The sequence below is a fragment of the Pan troglodytes genome, chromosome 13 (assembly GCF_028858775.2).
Source record: "Pan troglodytes isolate AG18354 chromosome 13, NHGRI_mPanTro3-v2.0_pri, whole genome shotgun sequence".
Taxonomy (NCBI): Eukaryota; Metazoa; Chordata; class Mammalia; order Primates; family Hominidae; genus Pan; species Pan troglodytes.
The window spans coordinates 45,180,442-45,201,385 of NC_072411.2; the positions used below are offsets into that span (position 1 = coordinate 45,180,442).

Consider the following 20,944-nt stretch of genomic DNA (forward strand, 5'->3'; position numbering starts at 1 on the left):
AATATGCAGAGTGTCCTGATAGCATGGGAGCATCTCAAGCGTAGCCAGCAGAGTAGACACTTCATTTTTCAGCCCTTGCTAGAAGGCAGAGAAAGAGGAAGTTTCTTCAGTGCTTAGCAGTCTGCTCCTCCCACTGATGAATTTTTAATCACACATTTTCCTCCCTTAAGTTAAAATTGATAAAATCTCTATACATGTGTCTTGTTTGACGATTGATAATAACATTGAAAAATAACAATATTGTTGACTATACAAGGCAATTTCTTCAAATTGAGTAATGATGTGATGTGTGTGGTTAACTGTCTCTACCCAGGAAGTGGTTTTATTTAAAAGTTTTGTGCTCACCCCACCCCCCGCCTTTTTCTTCCCCCAGTACTGAAATTAAGCAGCATCCAACACAGGCCTACTCTTACGACATGTGACTTTACTGTTTTCCGTTTTTGTTGAAAGAGTCATTAACAGTTAGGAGTTGATGGCAGTTTCAATAACAGGTCATTGCCGAGAAAAGGTAAGTTTTAACTTTATATTGTACATGAAATTTAAATTTGAACATGTTTGGCAGAGTTTCCTACGTTTTGGTGTGAACATATAAACGTTTCTACAAAATATGACGCTTTTACCTGTGATTAAAACATCGGCTGGTTTCCTTTGATGTAGAAAAGAATGTTCTTTTCATATTTGCAGCTGTCAAATTCCAATGTCTTTTACTAAAATGTTATAATAATAAGATAATTTGCTAAGATTTTGTACTAAAATGTTAAAGACAGAATAAGTTATAAAGTTTTAGTTTGAAGTGCATTTAAAAATAACTACTAGAAATAATGTGAGACTTTGCACCTTTAACCAACTGTTTTATAAAAATATGTATTGTTCAACATCCAGATAAGGAAAGAGAAAAGGGTATAACAATGAGAAATAGCTTGAATTTCAGTGTGAAAGATACTCACTTTAAAGCATTGTATTAATGTTAGCACTAAAAACCCTTAAAAAGGTTACTATGTAGCTAATTAAAAAGCAAGGAGCTTTTAAAATGTAAAGGAATACTGTCTATCATGACACTTGAAATTTTTTTTCTAAATTTCATTTAAGATATAGGGTGAAATGAGTGTAAGTTTCTAATTCATAAGCAAACTTTTATATTTAAAAAAGAAGTCACAGCTGATTTCATTGAAGGTTACTCTGAGAGGAGAGGCAAATTAGAGGTATACTTTTGTTATTTATGTAATTATATAATTTTCCTTCTTTGAAATATTCCAAAATAATAAACCTTAGAAATGAAAAGGATTTGTTAGTCCTAAACTGACATGTAATTTTCTTTTATATTGACTTCTTGCTTTTACAGAATGTCTTTGTGTGCTGTAACATATGTGCAGAAAACATCAAAATATTGCTAATCTCAGAGACAAATACCTAAAATAAATCTGACTGTAGATTTTTGAAAGAATTTTAATAACAGCCCAAGATATGATCCATTCTTCCCTAATATTATTTTTATTGTGCTGCTGGATGGGAGAAGTGATGGCCCCCACAACACCTATTTTTTGTGTTATTAAAAAATGGTTACAGGGTTGATAAGTGGCAACAATTTTCTTTTCTTTTATTGTCTTCTATTGAAAGACACACATAAATGTTTTTTGACATGGTCAATTTAGTAGGAAATTATTAGGCATACTAGTACACTCCATTTTAAGACCTCTTCAATTGTCAATACTGAAGCTAGCTACTTGTTGACTATTAAAATGATCACAGAAAAATAGAGATTAGGACTTGGTGTTCAATACATTTTTTATTGTTAGCATGTAAGAAGACCCTGGTAATATATATTTGCTTTGATATTGTGATTAGATTTTCAATTTGTTGCATTTCCTCACAATGGAAAGCATTATTTAAATCTGTCTTCAATATCGTGGTGCTGAACCTCTGTATCTATAGAAGCTGTATAATTCTGATAATTTTGGTTGATATGTTATTACTTTCTTTCATTTTATTATAAAAGAATATCAAATGAATAAACACATGCAATACTTACACCTTAGCAAGAATGAATATGCAGATAAACATCTGGCATTGAAGAAAAGTCCATGAAAATTTTTTAAATTGTTTAATGCTTTTAAAAAACAAATTCACTGTAAAAATGAGTGTTTCTTGCAGAAACTGTTAAATTAAAATACACATATTTTATGGAATATGTGTAAAATTAAGAACGAATTGAAGAGAGCTTGATATGAATTTAGAAAGATCAATGAGTAAAGATGATAGGTAAATTAAAATACCTTCAGAATTGTTTGTAAAGAGAAGTAAGGTACAAACCAAATTTTAAGACAGTTAATTGCAAATAAGTTACTATAGAATTCTATTACTTTATATGTTTTAAGTGGATGAGTCAGAAACAAGTTTTGATGAAATGAAAATAATATGGAAGATTTTATTTGGAAAGTCATATTAAAGCTAATTTGCTCAAAGAATGTCGTGCTTTTCCACTTAGGGCCAGCATTCAGTAAGATTCAGAAAGGAGAAACTCTTTCCTTGATATTCCTCCTGTTGCTCCTTTTTATTATTCTCTTCTGGAGCAGCCTGCTCTGCTCCTAATTTAGAGACTCATAGACTTGGTACCTAGAAAGATAGACCCTTCCATTCACTGGCTCCTTCCATTCAACTGAACTTTTAAAATGTACTCATCCCATTTTCCAGCACTTAGGGAATCTAATAAAAATAATCCACGCTTATAGGAGAAGGCTACAGAGCTTTGACTTCCTAGCCAGGCCTCCCTTTCTCCTCCCAGTGGAATTTTAATATGTTTCCTCAGCAGACAGGGCCCAAAGGATTAGCTAAATGTTGGATCTCAAGTGAGGAGACTGATGTCATGGTAAATGGTTGGGGGAAGACTTTAGAGGGAGAGTGTTTTGTTAACCATTGGTCCTGCCTGTGGCATTTAAACACAGAATTTCTGGAAGTGTCTCATATGAAGGATCCATCCCAGTGATGTATCCATTTCTTTAAGATATTCCTGAAGAAATAAACACCTTTCTTGCAGCAGGTAAAAAAAAAAAAATATTGCACTACATTTTCAGGCAATTTTGATATTCCCATACACTTAGAAATTATTTAACATAATTAGTTTTTAATAGATGTATATTAAAAGTCATTGAACACTCTGAATTTAATTCTTTGGATACTAAAAGCATATTTTTTACACTGTACAATAAATGCTACATAATTAGACTTTAAAATGCCCTTGTAAGTATTCTAAATTTGAGCTTAGAGTGTGCAAAACTTCTTTGTTGGCAAACGATAGAAAATGAGTTCAAACTAGCCTAGGCAAAAGAGATATTCTTTTATGTGTGAAAAGTCCAAGAATAGCAAAGTCAGGAATGGCTGGATCCAGGAGCTCACACAGGATTATCAGGAGTAGGTCTCATTTTTTTCATTCCTCAGCTCTTCTTTTCACTATGCTGTAAGCAGTCTCTAGTGGAAGCTCTCACGAAATTGTCAAGCTCCTGCTGAGTTGATCCTTTCAGCAAACTGTGGGGAAAGAATGCTTTTCCCCAGTCACCACAGCAAAGTGTCAGATTTAGATCTGATGGGACTGAATTGGATCACATGACCATAGCTGAACAATTACTGAACTTGGGTGCAGACAGCATGCGTGACCATGCCTAGCTCACAGGCCCACTCCTGCACTGGGGGCAGCTACAGCTGCAGCACTTGGGCTCTCTGCTGAAAAGAGGGGTCTCCTGATGTAGAAATTAAAATGCTTTCCCCAGAAGAAAGGACAAAAGCCTCAAAATTCTACTACGGAGTCACGTATGGTCACATTTTAAACAGTCATTATTTCCCAACTTCTTCAAATTCCATAATTGTACAAAAATACAGTTTTAATTTAAAGGCGGATCTGATTGAAACATGAGTTTGAATTAAACTAAATTTTAAAATATTTTTCAACAGCTACTGTATGTTTGACAACTCCTCACAACATTTGCCTTCTAAAAGCTTATAATCCAGAGTGACTATTATTTTAATAATTATGATGCAAATACAATTTGTCAAGTACCATAAGAAGATACAGAGAATGCTCTATCAGAGTTCAGAAATTCATCCAGCATTTTTGCATTCCTGTTATTTGCCAGGCCATAAACTAGAGAATTTTGTAAGTGTTGTATCATCTGATCACATACTTTCAGGGAGTTCTGGACAGTTTTGGAGGAAAGTTTTGTGGTAGTTTTCAGGGAAATCTAGCACTGGGAAGATGAGAAACATTGCAAGGGACAGGAAGGAAATATGTCAAGGCACAAAAACACGGCGTGTCAGAGAATTCCAAGGTAGTGTGAATTCTCCAGTTTTGTTAGACAGAAGTATAGTAATAAGAGGTAGGCCAGAAAGATGGTGTGAGATCATAAATAGAGTAGACCTGGATATAAGTAACAGCAGGGTTTTTGAGCAGGGGAGATACGTAATTGGATGTCCACACTTTTACATCTTGATGGGTTGTCTGTCTAGGGTCAGGATGTATTTGTTTCTTCCATTTATCTCACTGTGAAGTGACATTTTCTTTGCAGAAGAGTTTGAAGTCAGTGGAGATATTTCTGTAAGGACAGGCACTGATTACCTGTTCAGGTGCCTGAGGTTCTTATTCAAGTTATGGTTATAACAATCTTTTTTTTCATTTGATGAAGGCCTTTTGTTTGTTTTGTTTGCTTTTAATTTAAGAATAGATGATATAGTGAGATGGTTCAAAATCAACATAAAACCAAAACACAATGTTTTTAGATAAGCTATTTCTTATATTTTTATTTCTATCTATCCCATTTATCCCCATCTTAATCCAACGTAACCACTTTTCATATGTTTAATATATATATTTATACTTCACAGTTTATGTAAAAACCATATATATATGCACATCTATGTGTGTATGTATATAGCATAACTGCACGCACCTCTCCACTTTGCTTTTTTTCTTTTAGAAATATAGATTAGAGATATTTTATAACAAAACTAAGAAACTAATTCTCTTTTTTACAGCTGTATACTATTCCACTGTATGGAAATATCATACTTAATTTAACCAGCCTCCTGTAAAAAGAGTGATGGATGTTTTCAAGTTTTTCTAATTCAATGAATGTCCATGTAATTGTTTCTGTTTGAAAATCTATCTATCTATCTATCTATCTATCTATCTATCTATCATCTATCTATCATCTATCTACCTACCTATCTATCTATCTATCACACATTTCCAGAAATAACATTTATGAGACAAAGGATAAAATAATTTTGATAGTTGTTGCCAAACTATCCTTCATGTTATTTGTAACTTTTTGAACTTCCACCAGCACTTAATGAGAACGCTTGCAGAAGCTCCATTGCTTTTTCAAGGGATTGTGTTGCCAAGCTTTGCAGGTTTTGCCAGTCTCTAACAACTGCATCTCAACACAGTTTTATTGATATTTCTGCTATTATGGTTAAAATTGATCTTCTTTTTAAAAGATTAAAGGTCGATTTGCTTTCCTTGTAAGAAAATGTATTCTTTCTCAGCTGTATAACTAAAGACCAAAACATTAGTGACTTTAGTGACACTCAAGCCTTGGTGTGAGATGTCAAAGGAAGCAAAGAACTAGAGATAGCATATATAAAATGCTGTATTCCTTTTCTTTTTTTTTTTTTTTTTGAGGCAGAGTCTCACTCTGTCGCCCAAGCTGGAGTGCAGTGGCGCAATCTCGGCTCACTGCAAGCTCGGCCTCCCGAGTTCATGCCAGTCTCCTGCCTCAGCCTCCCGAGTAGCTGGGACTACAGGTGCCTGCCGCCAAGCCCAGCTAATTGTTTTTGTATTTTTAGTAGAGTCGGGGTTTCACGGTGTTAGCCAGGATGGTGTCGATCTCCTGACCTCGTGATCCGCCCACCTTGACCTCCCAAAGTGCTGGGATTACAGGCGTGAGAGCGCGCCCAGCCTAAATGCTGTATTCCTTTTCTAAAGCTTGAAATAGACAGTAGCTTAAAAGGGGGATAAAATATGAATGTTCAAGTGAAGGAGGAGGAAAGGAATGAAAATAAAGGAACCCAACAAGGTCTCAGAGGAGACTAAGACAGATGGGTATAATCACTGGCTCAAGTAGATGAATTAACCTTAAACAGAAGAGAGAGCACTTTAATGAGCGTGAATGCAGATGAATTGGATATAAATAAGATTCAGTGAGGAGAGGAATTTGAGGGAATACATGCTTCATAGTTTCTATCTTTGCTTAAATGGTGGGAAAGTTCATCTGATGAAAGCATTTTCTGCATGTCAAAAACTAGACAGAATATCTTATTTTAAAACTTATCCTTGTCAGTAACACACAATACAATTGTGGATTTTGCAACTTATTTTTTATCTTTTGCTGGTTATTAGTCCAATTCCATTCAACTCCATAAATAATTTTGAACTCTAAGTATACTATGTTGTCCTAAGGATTGCTGGAGATACAAAGAAATAGATATGCTACTTAGCCAATGAAAACTGTTTAGTAGGTAAGAGGTACACAAAGATAAGTATCTAAATATCAATTATACATATAAGTCCAGTGCCATAGAAATATTATAGAATATACCATTGACAGAATCCCAAAGGTCTTCATTTTGCCAAATCTAATAGCCATTTATGTATCTTTATATTATTCACTGTCTGAGCTGCATTTGATGCTATCGAACCCTCCTTCCCTCTTGAAACTCTCTTTTCATTTGACTTCTGGGATACTTTTTTCTTCCAGTTTTCCTCCAAACTACCTGAATGCTCTTTCTGTATCCTTTGCTAACGCTTTCTCATCATCTAGCTCTCTAAATGTTGGAATGTCCTGAGGTCAGTCTTTGGATTTCTACTTGTCTTCTAGGTTTATTCCTTTGCGGTTTTATTTAGTTTCATGACCTTAAATGTTATCTATATACTAATTATATTTCAAGACCAAATCTTTTCTCTTAGCAGTAAAACTATAACTCCAATTGCCCATTCATCATCTCCACTTGAATGTCTCATAGAGACATCAAAATGAGTATACAGTACTCAAAGCAAATCTCCTAATTACTGCCCACCTGTCCCCCAACCCAGCCTGCTTCTTTCCTTTTTGCCTCCACCTTAGTTAATGATACCATATTAATCTCTCTTTTCAGGACAAGAGTCTAAGAATTATCCTTGATTCTACTCTTTCCCTACTACTTCCTACCCAAAGTTTCATCTAGTTTATCAGCAATAAGTAGAGCCTGTAAAATATAAACTTACTTTTCATTATACTGTTCACGTGACTTTTCTCAATAATGGCCCTTAAGGTGTTATATCTTTTTTTTTCAGTCTAATACTTCTTTTATTTTTTATTTTTTTGGTTGTCAATAGAATGACTTTTCTAAAAAAATCTTGCCAAGTGAATACAGCACAACGTGACACTTGGATGAACATCAAACTTTAGATAAAACACACACACCAATTTACTCTCTGGTTTCAAGTTAGAATAACAAGAAGCATATGAAACAATGTTGATTTGTACATGTTTGAATTAATTCAAGAAGGTTGAAGAGGTGGCAATGTTTACAACCTTTTAGTCAGACTTTTTGTTGGGCCCCCCGCTCCAGGTGACTCCTGTGCTGTAATTTGTTATTAAGTATACTTTGAGGGCATGAAAACCGTTAAGTCTCCCAATCCTTAAAAATATTAGTGAAGAAAAAGATATGGAAAAAGAAAATGTAATAAATAAAAACTCCTTTTATATTACATTTTGTTTACAATTTGTCTTCTTTCAAATTGTTGCTATTATGTACTTGAATCCTTTTTTGAGGTTCTATTGATATACTTTTATACTTATAAGTGATGATTGGAAATCTTAGGCTCTTATTGAATAACTTTGTATTTCACGGGAATGAATTGGATATTAAGCAAGAGGTATAGGTACATCAGAATATCTTGAATTCAATCACTTATTTCCACTTCCACTGCTGTTATTGCAGAATTCTCCTGACTCTCCTCCCTGCTTCTATCTTCCCCACAATAGTCATTGTCCAAGGAGTAGACAGAGTGGCCATTCTAAGAGTTCAACCATGCAAACTCTTTTACTATAATATTCCAAATGACTATCTATTATACTTCAAATTAGATTCAATCTCCTTTCATGATTTGCAAGGACCTCGTTATCTCATTACTCTGCTTTTGTTTTCCTTCATATTAGTTTGGCTATGGAATTTATTATTTATTTTTCAGTGTTTAGTGGCTATTTTCACCTTAGAATGTGTGGTCCATGGGAGTATTGACCTTGCCTGTCTTTTTACTGCTAAATACCTAGAACCTAGAACAAATGGTAGGTGTATGATAATATCAATAAATATTTGTTTAGTGAAAGGATAAATGCCATAAAGATTGACTTTGGGCTATAGAATCAAGGAAGACCATCTGGAGATGTGTGACTTTTCCTGGTCTAAAATATAGGGTAATTTAGGAGAAGAGAAGCTAGAAATATATTTCAAATAAAAGACACTATATGTACTATATATATGGTACAGTTTTAGTAAGTTGGCAGTGATGAAAGGTTGGGTTTGAATTCTGTATCCATTATATGCTTCTGAAAAATGGAACAAATAACCCACCAGCTGAAAACATATTGCCATAAACTGATGAGAAAGAGCAACTACCTCTAAGTATTTAAATTTTAAGCAATTTTACTAAAACCATGGTATTAAAATTGACTAATTTTATGTTCACTTTAAATCCATTTCCTAAAAGAGTCAAAACAGGACATCTTTTTAAAAGAGCTATGGAAGGTAGAATGCTCAGGAAATTGGATGCTGAGTCAAGGGAAACTTCCGTTTCTGTTCATTTATCTTTCTGCTTTAGTTAATTTCATGTTAGAATTTTAAAGACTAGAAACTGAGCGATGGAACCCAAATTCAGCTCTCTGCTAAATGCACTGGGGAAATCAAGTAATCTGAGCTTCTGTATAATACCACCTATTCATACTTTGATGGTTCTCCTAAAGTAGAACATTAAAGGAAAAAATGTATGGTGATTACCTCAGTGGTGTCTCAAGCACTGTGGTAAGTACTATAGTTGTTACCAAAACTAGACAATATTAACTTATTCTCAAGATGTTTACAGTTGCTTGAGAAATTCATCAATATAAATTATTAGAGTGAGATTCTTAATAATTATCATCATAGCTATGACTTACTCTGTGTAGATTATGGGACAAGAATTTTGCATGCATAATTGCATTTGGTATCCACAAAAATCATGTAAAGGAATTTGTATCCCCATTTTAAAGATAAGGAAGCTGAGGTTAAGAGATTAAATACGCAAATTTACAAAGCTTTTCGGTAGGCTGGGTCATGAGTTGTACATAGATCTGGGTAATGCAAAGTCCATGTTATTTTCAGTATGCCATGCTATAATTTTGAAGCCTGTTAAGTGTTAGCAGTTAAGCAATGCTGAACTTTATTCATGAGGCCCTAGAGTCTAAAAGGCTCTAAAAGAATCCTACTTTGTTTGATGTCTAAAACAATGCCATCTGTAGGAAACTTGTTGTTTCTTCTCTGCAAATATTGCCTATGCAGAAGTGTTGTAAAACTTGTGAGGAAGAAAACGTTCTTTTGCCTTGGTTTTTGCCATACTGCAGGTGTCTTTCCTATTTCTCTTTTTCTGGTCTCCTCTGGATTCTATGTCTCCCCCTGGCCCTTAATTCTCAAAAATTCCTTCTTAGATCCACCTATCCAATATGGTAGCAACTAGCACAAGTGACTATTGAGCACTTGAAGAAGGGCTAGTATGAATTAAGTGTAAAATAAACACCAGATTTTGAAGACATAGTACAAATAACGAAAATGTAAAATAATTAATATTTTGGCATTTAATCATGCTCCATTGATTATATTTTGAAGTATTGGGTTAAATAAAATTATTAAAATTAATTTCACTTATCTCATTTAACTTTTCCATGTGGCTACAGGAAATTTTTAAACTACATGTGTGTGGCTCATATTATATTTCTAATGGATGCCACGGCTCTAAACCATCTTCTTTTTGGTCTCTCTTTTGACGTTCTTATGATTTCAATTTCATTCCTCAAATACGGTCCTTAAATTTCTATCTTTAGCCTTGGTGTCTCTGTCAAAATTGTTCCTTATTTCTAATTGTCACTTGATACTTCCTCTATGATATCCCATCAGCAGGTTAAACTGATTATGTCCCACATTAAATCCATGGCCTCTCCCAAGGGTTATTTTTGCCTTCCTTCCAATTTTGATTACATCTCTACTCCTGAAGTCATATTATTAAGGGACATGATATCATCCATATCATGTATTCCTTACCACTTATTCCATACAGCCAATCAATTGCCATACTCAAGCAGCATTTATTCCTTTCTTTCCATTTGCACGTATCATCATGGTCACTATTGGTCTATTGAGTCTTATCTAGATTATGGCAAAAGAGTCTCAGGCTTTTATATTGCTATTTCCCTTGCCTCTTTATTTTGCTTCTTATAAATGTATTTTAAGGCTTTAGGGTGGTAGTTGGGTTTGAGTTAACTAATGCAAGTAATAATGTCTATCATCTATTTATATTCTATTTAGAATTTTAAAAGTCATTTTGCATATGTTATTTTACTTGGTAATTCTAGAAAGCCAGTGACAAAGTGGGAGCTTTTAGTAGACTTCGTAGAAAAAGGCAGTGAAGCATGGAGAAATTGAATTGCGGGAGGACACAGAAGGGCTAGGACACATTTCAGGTATAACCATTAAAACATACTTTTTCTCAAATTTTAGTCTGGAACTTTTTTCTTTCTTACAGAGATAGTAGTGGTATTAAAAGCACAAGCTGGGAAGTCAGAAAAAATAAAATTCAACTCTGGGCCCTACCACTTGCTAGATCCTGTATGATATTTTGGGCAAGTTACTTAATCTTTCTGAGTCTGCATTGGCTCATCTGTAAAATGGTGAGTTTCCTCCCAAGGAAAAAATATAAAATGATGTATGTAAAGATGTTTACCCTGCATGAGGCACATAGTAAATCACTTTAAAAAGGTTAAATGCGGTGGTAAGAGTAGCAGTAGTAATTGTTTTATCAGGTCTTGAATCAAAGAGTGACTTATTTTTCTTCACTATGATGTAAAAATCATGCTATGATAATTTTGGTTTATTTTGATTCTAAGTATTATGATAAAATTATGAAACTCATCAAAAGCAATTTCTTGCTATTAGTTTCATTTTCTCAATACAGCTGTGTGGGGGAGTATAGTATAGCTGTGTGGGCAAAGGGAAGAAGAGATAACTCTTTTCTTGTTTGTTTACCAATTTTTGGTTGATATGGTAATTTTCCTTCAAGCAGCTCAAGATGTACCCTCACCAAAAATAACCTTTAATTATGAAGAATTAATATTTATCACATAAAACAATTCAAAAACAGGTAGGCAGCCACTGACTCTTACGCCTGAAATTAAAATGAAGCAAAGAAAAACAGCAAACACGAGGAGAGAAAAGAAAGTAGAATTCTCTTCATGCACTTTTATTTTAAATCTAAATTTTTGCATGGAGTGGTAAGGTAGTAAGGTAGATAGTCCACAAGACAGATCTACTAGGGTCCTAGAAAAATAATTCTGAGAAGGGAACATATAAAAGGAAACTAGGAAGTCCTGAGAGTGTAGATTGCTAACCCAGTAAAGAAGTCTTTTGTCTTTTTTTTTCTTCCTTTCTTTTGTTTAATTTTCCTTTGGGGAAACCAACTCAGGATTCCATATATGTAGGCTGAATGAATATCCCAACTCAGTCCTAATTTTGAAAGCAATTGTTGTTAGCGCATCCACCTAATGAGAACAAGGTGCGGCAGAGGGGAACCCATGTGCTTACAAAATGCTGGGAAAACAACCAGCTATGGTGCTGTCCACAGAAAGCTTGCTGTATCCTATGGCCAGCTGGCATTGAGCTTTAGGTTTGAAGTCTGGCATTAGCAAAGGGGATTAGCAAGTGGGCAGTAGGTTCAGGGTGGGAAACCAGCTTGACAAAAAACCTGGAGACCAGTCAGCATGGCAGATGTGTAGAGCATACACACCCTGGAGCAGGGATCGGGGAAGGTGAAATGCAGTGATCTGACTTCTCCTGACCATGATGAGCTGTATGGTGCATACATTTGGCAGCTTTAGATGTGGAGAGGTATGCAGGAAACACAGGAATCCAACAACACTTGGGATTTGGAGTCACAGTCATTCTAATCTTGGTGGCAAACTTGAACATGCTGGAAATGCTCATGGCCTGGGGGAGTTGGAGACAGGGGATTTCAGACAGTGCTGAATGAATATATCAATTTCAGTCCTAATTCTGAAACCAGTTGGTATTAGGGCATTGAATTAATGAGAGCAAGGCATGGGACCAAGTGTCTATAATGTCCTAAGTACAATACAGAGCAACAACACTGACAAATACAGTGTCTGACTTTAAGGAGCCCACAGTCAATTTGGGCAGAAGAGACACACAGCTCAAATAGAGAACAGAAACCAATATAAGGCAGGATATAGTTATCTGCCAAAATATAATAGAAACAGTAGAGGAGGCAAAGAAAACAGAGAGAGGAAAAGGGGAACTTGGTTAGCAAGAGCAAAGAGCACAGCACAATATCCTACTCGTTGTAACCAAGATCATGTTGAGAAAATTGTAAGAATAAATGAAGTAATGTGAATGTTTGACGATCCTCTTTCTAAAGCAGTAGTACAAATGCAAATGCAAATGCAGTCTCCTGGTTCTGCTCTTCATTTGCAATCTTACCAGCTTAGATTTAAAAATAATGAAATACTGAAAATAATATTGACTTAATAGGCAGCACAATCACCATTCAACCCATACATCAGAGGAGCAATGTTCCTAGGGGTAATTGACACTACGAGCCACAGTCGGGAATGCCTCCAGGCCAGTTGGGATATCTATACAAGATAAGTGGGTAGGAGAGGACTTGTAGACAAGAGAATGTCTATATGATGCCTTGTCTATAGGATGTAGAAGCTGTCCACCCGCAGCTGTCTCTTACCATACACACCTGGATCAGTTTGCCACGTTTTATGAATTTTCAAGAGAAGACATATAGACATACTTTTCTGTTTTTTTTTTTAAAGTAACAACCCTCATTTTTCAATTGGAAATTGATTCAAAACATTCCAAAACATTGTTCAGGCCCAACAACATATGTCTGTGGGTTGAATTTGGTTGGCAGTCTGCCGATTTTCCACCTCTTCTTGAATTTATAGCTGCTCCTAAAAAAGCAGGAGCAGAGGGTAATGATTAGAGAGAACTGGAGTCCTCCAAATAACTTCTGTATATGCAATAAATCCCAATAAATGTTTAGAGACTGACTGGAGCATTAGATTATTCTGTGAAAAAAACATCCATTTATGTATAGCTTCTTCATTTAGGTCCTTGTTGTGTCTGTCTAGCTTGCATGACTGGGCTCATTTTCCTAAATTGAAAGAACAAACTTTCTTCTGCTGCCAACCCTCCCCAAAGCATTTTTTTTTACAAAAATCATTAAAAGATGTCTCTAAAAGTTTAACTTGACTAAGTCATAACAAATACATTTGTCTTTACATCGACTGTTATTTTTGAATCGCATGATGTAGGTAGGGTATGGATCAGAATGTGTGGAAGTACTGTTGTAAGGGAGATGAAAGAGAGGTTTGCATACCTTGTGTTGTGATAGTAAGAGTGGCAACCATTTAAATACACATACATGTGTGCATGCTCACACACACACAAAAACACACACAAGAAACCCACCAGTAAGTGCACAAGATGGGGAAATGTAGCTGGGGCTTGGTTGCATAACCAATTTCATCACGTTTTCTCCTTTAATAGATTAGATTCTCTGTCTCAGACGTAGTTATAACAAAGGATATAAGTAAATAAAACAAGACAGAGAAGAAAAATGTTCAATGATTTTTAAATTAAATGGATAATTCTCCCAACTATTTAATACTCTAAATATGTATGCATTTTTTACTTTAATGTGTCCAAGCAAAAATCCTATATTTCACTTTGTGAAGCACCTAAATTTAGACAGAAATTTGGCTACACTAATTCAAATTACAGTAGCACTCAATTAACTGGAACCTATTAGTTATATCACATATGTAACCATCTCCTCCTCTGCCTCTCACCTTGAGGGGAGAAGCCTGGGAACTATACTTTGAGGAAGAAAAAGCAAACTAAACTTGTTTAAGTAGAGTATCTAGTCCCCCAGATAGCTCCTATATTAAGATTCCTGAAAAGGCAGTTGAATCACTTCAAGAGACTAAAGGCATCAAGAGAACCTTCAGTTATTCATCCTAGAAAGAAGAGGATACATTTTAAGGTGTACATATACAATATACAATTAACATAGTATATTGTATCTCTTATCTTCAAAGAAAAGGATTGAAAAACTCAGTAAAAATTTTCAATTTAAGTAATGTGAACTGGCAAATATTTTTTCACTATTTTGATCATCTGGGCTTCTTGAAAGGAAGCCTGAGGATACATTATTTTGTGGATTTTTTTTTTCTCACACCAAACTTCCTTTGGTCTTTATCAAGGAGAGCTATTTTCTTTTTTTTTTTTTTGTCCCTCAGACAATTACTTGAACCACCTCAGGGCTAAATCATCCACCGCTGGAACAAGAAATAGAAAACCATCAAGACACTGGGACCAACTTCACAGTAATAAGAGTACATGCTAAGCCATTCTATCCAGAACCTACTGCAAAAGCAATGGAACTGAAATTGGATGGGCATTCCCATACACTTTTTTTTTTAACTTTAAGTTCAGGGATATATGTGAAGATTTGTTACCTAGATAAACTTGTGTCATGGGGGTTTGTTGTACAGATTATTTAATCACCCAGGTATTAAGCCTAGTACCCATTAGTTATTTTTCCTTATCCTCTCCCTCTTCCCACCCTCCAAACTCCAGTAGGCCCCAATATGTATTGTTCTCCTCTATGTGTCCATGACTTCTCATCATTTAGCTCCCACTTATAAGTGAGAACATGCAGTATTTGGTTTTCTGTTCCTGTGTTAGTTTGCTAAGGATAATGGCCTCCAGTTCCATCCATGAACCTGCAAAGGACATGATCTCATTCTTGTTATGACTGTATAGTATTCCATAGTGTATATGTACCACATTTTCTTATCCAGTCTATTGTTGATGGGCATTTAGATTAACTCTATGTCTTTGATACTGTGAATAGTTGCCTCAATGAATATACACATGCATAAAGGGATGATTTATATTCCTTTGGGTATATACCTAGTAATGGGATTGCTGGGTCGAATGGTATTTCTGTCCTTAGTTCTTTGAGAAATCTCCATACTGTCTTTTACAATGGTTAAACTAATTTGTACTCCCACCAACAGTGTACAAGCATTCCTTTTATGAACTATTTTTTAAGTGTTGAAATTGATGTTATTTTACTCACACTTACCAAGTTCATGATATAAATAAGCAAAGAAAAAGTAAAAAGCACTCTTGCACTCAAAGTTGTGTATAGACCCAGATTGCCTAGGAGCTCTTTGGGGATTTCTTTTATGCAAAAGAATTTATTTTCCAGCAATATTTATGACTGGATGTTGGTCTGGTTGACAAAGTACCATATTTTAATTAGTCTTAAGTAGAATATTTACAGCATCATTTTCATGCACCTATGTGTCTATTTATCTATTTACTTACCTGCTTAGCTACCTACTCATTTATCTCTCACTATTTTCAACTATTGCCCATACCCCTACCCCTCACCAGCATATTCTAAAGTGAACTTTCATTCCCAGGAAAATTAATTAGAGCAGTAATATGAACAAAATGAAGATAGCAGCAATGGGCTGTAAAATAAGAAGACACCATAGTAACAAGTAACTATTTCACAATAATGCGTGTATAAAATTAAAGAATAACTTACATAAACCTTTATAAAAATAACTTTTTACAAAAGGGTGCAGCTGAATCCCTTAGGGGTTATGACCAAATATGCAATTTCTCAGCCTCTCCCTCATTCTCCTTAAATGGGAATATCTGTGGAAGGTTCAGCTAAGTCTGCATATTTAATAAGCTCCACACATTGACCATTGAGAATTACTACTTTATAGCTCTCTTTCTCTTTACTACCAGAAGCATGTGCACATCTGGAACTGGTTATTTCTGACCCTTACTCTCAGGTGAAACATTAACTTAATACAGACAATCTTTAATTCTAGTGGAATGGGGTTTTGTGGATTCAACAATAAATTATAATGAGTGATCTCATCTTTTGGTCTGGGCTTGTGATGTACAAATCAAGTGCATTCCCACCTTATTTACAAGTCCCAGCACTTCAGTGGGTCACCTCTTCCTCACTGGACATTTGCTTTCTCCTTGACCACAACTTCCTTTGCTGGTAACCTGGTCATTCATTGCCTCACTCTCTTGCTAGGGTTGAGGTTCTACCTTTCTATTGCCAATCTCCTTTGTGGATAATTGAGCTAGACCTGAACAAATAGCCAGAATTGAGAACTGTGCCACCTAGCAACAAACCTCCTAGTTGATAACAATCTGCAAATCTGAACTTCTCAGTATTCCCCACCCTGTCAGATTATCAATGACCGTTTCTGCTCACTTGTTGTATAACTCTTCCTATTCAACTTGTATCCCCAGTTGCCAATATTTACCTAGATTGTGACCACAGATCTATGTAATTGCTTGACACTGTCAGCATCTTTCAAACTGAACCTTTCGTCACCACGTGTGGCTAGGAGAGCTCTCCAGAAACTGGTCACTTCAGATGAAAAGCCAGTTCCTGGTTCTTTCAGGAGAGATAACAGGTCCTTCCAATTTATATATGTATAGGGGTGTGTGTGTGTGTGTGTGTGTGTGTATATATAATATATATATAATATATATGTAACTTTATTTCCATATGGAATATATATATATATCTCACACCAAACACAAACATTATTTCCAGATGAATCATAGTTCTAAAAATAAATAAAGTTGAAACAACTCATTTAGAGGAAATCATGGGAATAGTCTTTGTTGCCTTGAAATTAAGCAAGGGTCTCTTAAGAGGGCAATAAAAGCACTAATTGTAAAAGGAAATAAATAATAAGTTAAACAATATTAAAATTAAGGACCTCTTCATTAAAAGATGCCATTAAGAGAGTGAAAAAGCAACCCACAAGTGGGAAATGATAACTATTGCAACATATATATTAAAAATAGACTTGTGGTTACAATACATAAATAACTCCTATAAATCAGTAAGAAAAAGACAATCTGATTTTAAAAACAAGCAAAAGTATTGCACAGACACTTCACAAAAGAATATTGCATAGCAATCATCTTTACAAATAAAAGTTTGCGTGAAATAAGCCCATCAAGAAAAAATAGACTCTTTAGGTTTTCATTGATTTAAAGTTCAGAAATAGGCAAAACTTAGAAGACAGAAGAATGATTAGCTTTAGTGGGGTGAAGTGGGTAGTGAGTGGAACAGAGCTGTGCGGGGATTCTGGAGTGCTGATAATATTGTGTTTCTTGGTTTGGCTGTAATTACAAGAATGTGTTCAGTTTGTGACAATTCATTGAACTTTATATGCAAACATAGGCATGCACACACACACACATACACACAAGCTATTTAAAATGTATTTTACTCATAAATAATTGAGCAAGAGAGAACTGATTTTTAAATGCATTAAAGGAGATATTCTGAAAACTTTTATTTTAATGATATAGTTATTGTCCTTCACAACAATAGACTATGACATTAGTGTCCCATCATTAGACATGCCCTTTTGGCACTGAAATTCAATCTAATAAATTCAGAGTTTGGAGATGAGCATTAGGGAAAGACTAATAGATACAACAGCAAATTTGCTAAATAAAACAAATGTCAACCATATTTGACTGTTGTCAATTACTGATTACTGTTAATTACTGTCGAGTACTAATTATGCAATATGCAACTTCCACATATTTGAACCCTGGGCAGGCCAAGATAGCGATAGCCTGGCATAACTGCAACCAATGGGTGATTAGATTTAATCTGCCTGATAAAAAGACTTTGCGACTGAGTCAAGCACTTTAAGAAGGAAAGACAATAGAACAAGAAATCCCAGGAAACTGAGACAATCGCAGGTTAAAATTTCCTTTTTGCACTTGATACTCTCCCAACAAAGATTAGAGAAGTAGCCTGTCCCAGTGAGGGTCTGAGACTCCATTTGTTTCCCCAGTGTTTTCTAACGCTTTGGCTGCTGAGCAACTTGTTCTAGAGCTGATGTTTTCTCTTTAAGTGACATTTCATCATCAATGCCCTAAGATAGTCACCCTGTTTTCCCTTAATTGATAGTTGTACGCAAGAGGCGGAAAATCGCTCAGCATTTCTTGCTAGATTAGGTCAAAACTGACAGAGGAAACAGAGAAGATTGCATTACTTATGCCCCTTATGGCTCTCATCTGTATCTAAGAAGATTGCCATTTTATAAAATTTCTTATGCTCCCTAAATGTAATTACAATGGCGCAGGCATTTTCTTCCTATTTGCTTTTCAATTTCTTACTACCTGCCTGATCATCAGAGGGAAATTCAGAAGCAGTTCCACTAATCTTAACTTTATTTTCCTTATGTCTCTTTAATTAGATGCAATTGCACCCTAGGAACCTTTTCTTTAAATGCTTTATTTAGTTATTCCTTTTAAGTCTTTACCTTTCTTTTCATTTGATTGTTGACCAGAAGCATTGAACATGTACCTAGATGTTCAGAGTGAAGTACCTAAAATTCTGGAATATTTTTTCCATATCACAGGGTGCCCTTTTCATAAGATTAATGTTTACAAATAGATACTGTAATATTTATTCTGTTTTAAAGTTAATTAAGAAGCATCCCACGAGCATGTTATGTATTTATTTTGTGGCCTCAGGGATCAAGGATTCTTACTTGTGGATTTCTTTTCATCAAGTATCTTAGAAAGGGGTTATACCTTAAACAAAATCATCAATTTCCCCAGGATCTATAAGACAAAATCCCAATTCTTTAATAAAAATTACCAGGTTCTCCTAATGCAGCCTTAATCAACCATAGCTTTCCCACTTAGCCACCAACACTGTATCATCTTGTGTGGATGTTCACTCCTCTTTTCCTTAAATCTTGTGATCTCAGCCTGCACTGCTCTTGATATCCCCTCTCTGCCTTTCAGAGTCCTGTTTATCATACAGCATCCAGGCCTCACATCATCTCCACCCTAAAATCATCTCCAGTCCCATTCTCCACTGCACTCTAATCAGACTTCATGGTAGGCAAGCCTGCTTGTGCTTAACTCCACTGCAGGGTGCTTAATAACTTTGCAGAACCTGTGGGATGTGGCAAAATCTATGTCTCAGAGTAGAGGCTCAATAAATATTTGAAGTGTAAAATGAGCTGCTTTGCTCCCAACAGGATGGAGTTTGAAAGGTTAAGAGCTAAGAAAGATCATGGTTGCCTACCACACACTTATTCTACTTTTAAAAAATATTTTACTTGACATTTTCACCATTTAAGATGGCCATGTGCAGTGATAATAACTGTATTACAATTTACCATGCTGCAGACTTGTCAGACTTTGTCAGCAAATGCAGCAAATACTCCAGATTCCCTGCTATAAGTTAAATAAATGCAAAAACTTATTATCACATTTCCTATATATAACACCTGCCCAAAGACAATGTTACCCAATGGGGTGGCTATGGTCACATTCCTTTACTGTGATCTTCCTTTCTCATTCTATTCGACATTTTTGAAACTGAGTTTTATTGCACTCTCTCAGCTTACAGAGTGGTCGGGGAAATTAGACTTAATAGAGATGTAAAAGCCACAGGGAGAAAACAAAAGGAAAGTGAAATGGAAGGAAACTGAAATTAAAATGTTATTTTGGTAAATGGCTGCTGTGGTGGAGACAACAAACAATTGCAATGCGAGTTAATTACTGACCTGTCAGGAAAGTGTGACGCGAAGGTTGTGGCACACATTACTGGAGCTACCAGGACCACAACTCACTTCCACAGGGGAACAGACTTGTTCTACCACAGATCAACATAAGATCTTTCCAGGGGATAGAAATGAATTTCTCGGAGAAATACTATTTATCTGTGGAGTTGTCATGAGCTCTTAGCAGACCTGGAGAAACAGCTCCTCTAATACATGCAGAGCAGGGAATGGAGTTGTGTCACCAGAGAAAGTTTGTGCATGTTTAGGCAGGGGGACCTTCGCTCCTCGTGGTGGATGTGCTAAATATACAGCTCCCTTGCCATGGAGTGAAAACTCAGGCTAACACTCATGAAATAGGAATTCCCTGGGTGTATGGCCATTGCTTGCCTCTGAGATTTTACTCACAAAACTCTCAGTGGCAACCTATGTCTTCCAGAAGCATCCTTCTTTTAGGGAAAAATATCAAGTACCTATCCAAATCTGAAACTCAAGGAAGACTATTCTCAAAGCAAAAATCCCTGAAAATTCTAAGATTGTGATAAATTTGATCTTTTTTTAATGAGAAGAAGATACAGGGCTTTTGGGAAATAGAAATATGATATTTTTAACCCTAAAATATTATATGAATCTCCAAGCATACTTTAATATTAGCCTCAGAACACAGAAGAAACATTGTTTTCTTTCTGCCTCTAACTTATAATAAAATATCCATAGTTTATTTACTCTAAGAAATATTAGCAAGGGTGAGTTACACATTTTTAAAGTAAGAAAATTGGTCAAAGACATTTTCTTCTTTGCCAGGCTACATACACTGGCATAAACTAGGTTCCATATTTGTTTTTCATTTATACATTCAACAAACATTTAAGTCTCTATTGTTTTGTCAGGAAGCAGAGGAACATTTATAAATGATTAAGCAGAAAGACTTGCATGATATATACCTAACGTGGCTACACTATGATCATTTTATCTGCCAGATTTTC

The 20,944-nt window shown here is 35.4% G+C and overlaps 1 protein-coding gene across 6 annotated transcripts in view; it reads left to right on the forward strand.

The window, feature by feature from the left end:
• The first annotated feature begins 325 nt into the window (after positions 1-325).
• Positions 326-20,944, forward strand: part of ARHGAP15 (Rho GTPase activating protein 15) — a 638,999-nt gene continuing 618,380 nt past the window's right edge. For 3 of the 6 annotated variants that reach the window (XM_001157299.6, XM_063790436.1, XM_016949756.3), the window contains exon 1: positions 326-508. The gene's annotated coding sequence lies outside the window, so the exon portion shown is untranslated. The remainder of the gene's footprint in view (positions 509-20,944) is intronic. The other 3 variants (XM_063790437.1, XM_054679802.1, XM_009443403.2) reach the window with 1 other exon arrangement.